The sequence below is a fragment of the Lactuca saligna genome, chromosome 5, assembly GCF_052625555.1.
Source record: "Lactuca saligna cultivar CGN05327 chromosome 5, ASM5262555v1, whole genome shotgun sequence".
NCBI lineage: Eukaryota > Viridiplantae > Streptophyta > Magnoliopsida > Asterales > Asteraceae > Lactuca > Lactuca saligna.
The window spans coordinates 132,291,020-132,295,841 of NC_136421.1; the positions used below are offsets into that span (position 1 = coordinate 132,291,020).

Below are 4,822 nucleotides of genomic sequence, written 5' to 3' on the forward strand. Positions count from 1 at the left end.
CCGGTCAGAACATATTTATTGATATATATTATTATTTTGGTTAGGAGTTAGGTAACAAATCAGTAACTTTAAAGATTAAATGTAAAAAATAGTAAATATTATCCATTTTTTTTAGTTTGTGATTCTTATTTTTGTATTACGATAATATATTAAATTATAGCAATCTCATTTGAATATAAAGTAATTTTTACTTTTATAATATAGTATAGATATGTATTTTCCGTAGTAAAATAAAACAGAAACACGGTTTTACGAGTGATTTTATGTATTTTAGTGATATTGCTAATATACTTTGATTTTTATTTTAATCTATAAAATAATTTATATCATTTTAGATATCGAACGACATGTTAAGCTTTCATTACGCGTTATATGTCAATTCTTTTGTTGTTGGCGTCATGATGTATCTTTTTTTTTTTTTTTTTTTTTATTTTTTATTTTAGTACTGCCGCATATATTTTCACATGACAAATTTTTATAAATGGTCTATATAGTTGCTTTGAATATTAATTTTAGCCTCTAATTATTTTGGTTTGGTTGAAAGTTCCGTTGTTTCAATTTTTATCGGTCTCTTGTCTAATATAAAAAAGATTTTTATATTATTTTAATTTTATTTTATATTTTTTAAAACTAACTAGTAAGGTAGTGTTTGTTTTTTGTCTGCAGATCTGCGAGATGTCTTCTGTCTGCGCCGCGCAGACCACGCGCAGACATTAGTCTTCGCAGACTGTTTGCTTTTTTGAAGACTGCAGACCTAAAAATGTCTGCGCGTCCTCTTCTTGGCGCGGATGTGGACCAGAGTCTTCTAACATCTTCAGGCATCTTCTAGCTTAAAAAAACATATATATATTTATTTTTTTTAAGTTTTTTTTTTTTAATTTATATTTTTTCCAACTTTATTAATGATAAACAATATAAAAAAAAATTACAAAACTTAAAAAAAAAACATTTGACGATACAAACATGATATTTTTAACAAATTTATAAATAAAAATTTATTATAATAATAGCCGTTGAAGTTGTTTATATAAATATGAAAAAAATATCATAATATATTCTTATATTTTTTTGCCAAAATTTTGTAAAACTTTATTTAATAGAGTATCATCAATTTCTCGAGAAAATATTTATCGTACATTTTTAATAGATTTATTTGAAAAAATCGAAGTTTATTTCCATCTATTTATGTATCAAATTCTTTGATCACTAATTATAATGTTTAGTTATAACTTTACAATCAAAGTTGTTGGTTTTTATCAAATATGTATATGAATTAATACCATTTTTATTTTTATTTTTTATATAATAATACATAAAAGTTGATCTAGATTCGTTATATATTTATAATAAAGTCGTAAAAATATATAAAAAATTCGCTTTGAAGTTTTAAAAAATCAGTTTATTTAGATTTTAGTTTATTTTAATAGCCCGCAGATGTTAAAAAAACAAACAGTCTTCTTTTTTCAGACTGCAGACGTTTGGTCCACCTCTTCTACTGCAGAGGTCTACAGATGTGGTCCGCAGACTGCAGACATTTTGCCTCAGAAAAAACAAACAGCACCTAAGTGAAAACCGGTGAACCATGGATTCTTTTTTTTTTTTTTTTAGGTTTTCTATTTTGATGTGCATACACACAATCCATTACAATTACCTATGTTCCTATTATGTATTTTACTTGGAGTTTCAGTTCCACGAATAGAGACAAAACTTTCCTTCTTTCCTTGCAACATCAAGAAGTTAATTCTTTTTATTAACCTTCTTCCATATTGCTACTATAAGACTGATATTGAATCTATCATATACCCCAGACATTCTAACATAGACTAATAAAAATACTTAGATAATATTAAGATAATTCTCAGTCATTCGAAAGGAAAGTGGCTCTCCAAAAGAATAAAATTCTAGTTCATACAAATTCTTAGCTACCGACTCTAAAACAAAAGGACTATATATAATACCACTAGAGACAAGACAAAAGGGAATAACAGCCAATCAGGGGCTATTCCTACTAACAAAACAACCAATAACAACCATAATACCAGAAAAGACCATTCTACCCCTGGCCAAAAAGGTAACAAAAATGTGGGGGCTTATCAATCACAGAACAATCAATTTTTAGCTTGCAATCCTAACAAGACAACTGAAAAAATTGCACCCTGATTAAAATACACAAAACAGAATCAATACAATCCCTTATGAAATTGTATTTGAAAAAAATAAAGGAAATTAGAAATCAACATAAAAAAACTACGAGAATTGTTTGATCATTAATAACCTAGTCTAATCTATAATCGAAATTCTCATACTCCATAAAATCCTGGAGTTTATAAAAAATGTTGAAAAGAGCATATACGTCTTCAAAACTTCAAAACTGATAACATCTTTGTCCTTTTAACATTAGGAGTATATACTTATCCCTGTTTTCTCATATTGTCCACCGAGTAAATAATGAGTGAATGTATAAGTAAAATCTCCAACTAAACTTATTTCAGAAATAAAATTTTGACGATGTCAGCCAATGGCCTTTCCTGTAATTATAGTTATGATACAAAAAAATTGATTAGTCATCAATGTTCTTTTTGGTTAAATTACACAGATTGTCCAATTATAAAATGTACCAGATCCAAGGACAACAATTATAGAGTATTATTAAACAGAAAACTATTACCATTAATATTTTAATAACTAAAATACATCTCCATTTGTAGAGATTTACCCGTTGAAACTGAAACTGAAACTATGAAAGGTTGAATGTTATGTTAAACTTGGCAGCCAAAATGTTTGCTACAACACAATTACAATCATGAGAAAGCGCATCCTCCATCACAGTCCTCTTCCTTCCATAACTAAGCCAAATCCAAAGTCATAACTATTTAAAAGACATGTATGATTTTTGTTTTCCATTCCAAATTTCACCAAGCCCTTGGTCATTTGCAACATAGAAACCATCAATGAACCCTGCACGTCATGTTGCAGAGGATGTTCCAACTCTGATCCAGGAAGGGTTGATAAACAATATGCAAACCTAAGAAATCATACAACACATTTGTAAATTTAATTTTGAATAAGAAGATAACAATATAATTGAATGTGTGCATACTGGAAGTGGAAGGAAACAAACTTTGTTCATTAATTATGAAGTCTCAACTCCTACCTTTAACAATTGATGGACATTTTTTTTTCTTTTTTTCAATTTGTAACCAAAACCATGGGATGTTAGTAAAGCCTGCATAGACAAACCAAAAAGGAGAGGGTATGAATTACAACATCACTGGATTTGAATCATTTCATTTTGCTTACAGTCACCACAATAAATACCATTAACAACAGAAACACGGTATAGAAGACATACCAGAGTAAGCAGATTGGCAACAAAAACCACACAGATGCACTATGTAACCTGCAAAGCATAGAAAAACATCATCAGAATAAACAAAAATATGGAACACACCAACAGACACGAAAGAAACGAAACAACATATACTTAAGGAAGCAATTCTACAAACAATAGACCTCTGAAATTCACCCATCTTCTATACCTTAACCTCTACATCTTACCTTCAGATTTTACGTGCTAATCTGAAATTGAAGGATCGTCACCTTGATAGAAGGAATATGTGTATCAAGATTGTTATCCTAATTAGATGAGCAATTGATCCAATTTGTAACAGTGATACTACGTATCTGAGACCAAAATTAGACAATTCATAAATAGTGAAAGTAAACCCAACCCTAACCCAAAGTGATTGACGGTGGAGTCCGAGACCAAAATTTGAAAGAAAAAAAAAACTAACCCAAAATTGAAATAGGGAATTGCTTAGAAGCATCAAAAATACAGGTATGACCACGTACAGAATATAGATAACATACCCAACTCCCAAATCAAAATAGATAATTGCTTGAAATCGATGGTTGGTGCGACGAAATAGTCGGTCACGTAGTTGCGAAACCTCAAAAATCAATGCACCGACAAACCACAAAGTTCTTGGAAGCAAAGAAAAGACGAAGAAATCAGAAATTAAGGGAAAGAAAAACGCAAAGGGGAATGATAATTGGTTTAATAGTGATGTGTGTCACGCATTTAAGTGCTAGGGTGAAATTGAGAAAAAACAAAATTATGTGGTCAAAATGAGAATCACAGAAAAGGCATTGTTTATAAGTGCGAGGGGATTTAATATATGTGTATAATATTAGTTTTCTTAAAAAGAAAAATAATAAACAACCCTACCTCACCCCACATCTTCCCTTTTGTTCTCTTTTATCTTTGATAACCTTCTCATGCCGTCCACCATATCCGATGACCTCTTCACGACATACAACATCCTCACCCAATGGAGATAAAACCCATAAAATCAAGAACAACACAACCTAACTACCACCACCACCATTGTCGGTTTACTTCCGGAGTTCAAAAACCTTACCGCCATTTCCCTCCAACCATCGGCGAACTCAACTCCAATGGATAAAAGGAAACCATAGTCGTCACATGTCTAAGCCCAACCCCGACATTAGATAAGAACAACCACCGTGAAACCCTAACCGTCATCATCTGTTAAATCCTAACGCACCCATCGTGTGTTCATCATCACATTAGAAAAATGCCAGATTCATATAGCCCCTGTGTTTACGTTTATCGTCTAGTGGTGGCGGCTGCAAGGGAGGATGATAAAACTTGTGGCTGGTGGTGTCTTGTTCACTGCCAGTGATGATGGAGAAAAAAAAGGATGGTTGAAAGTGGTGGTGGTTGTGACGATGGTAGCCATTGTATTTAACGTGAGATAAGAATGAAAGTTTGGAGTGTGTTATTTATTTGTTTTTTCAA

General features: G+C 31.1%; 1 long non-coding RNA gene across 3 annotated transcripts; it reads right to left on the minus strand.

Annotated features, from left to right (window-relative positions):
* Positions 1-2,613: 2,613 nt before the first annotated feature.
* LOC144998243 (uncharacterized) lies at positions 2,614-4,006 on the minus strand. 3 transcript variants are annotated; one of them, XR_013660208.1, is made up of 4 exons: positions 3,871-4,006; positions 3,353-3,400; positions 3,155-3,226; positions 2,614-3,025 (listed from the first exon to the last, which is right to left on the minus strand). It is a non-coding gene; the product is annotated as an uncharacterized LOC144998243 (long non-coding RNA). The 3 variants fall into 3 exon arrangements; XR_013660207.1 differs by having other exon boundaries at positions 3,514-4,006; XR_013660206.1 differs by having other exon boundaries at positions 3,353-4,006.
* Between the last annotated feature and the right edge of the window lie 816 nt (positions 4,007-4,822).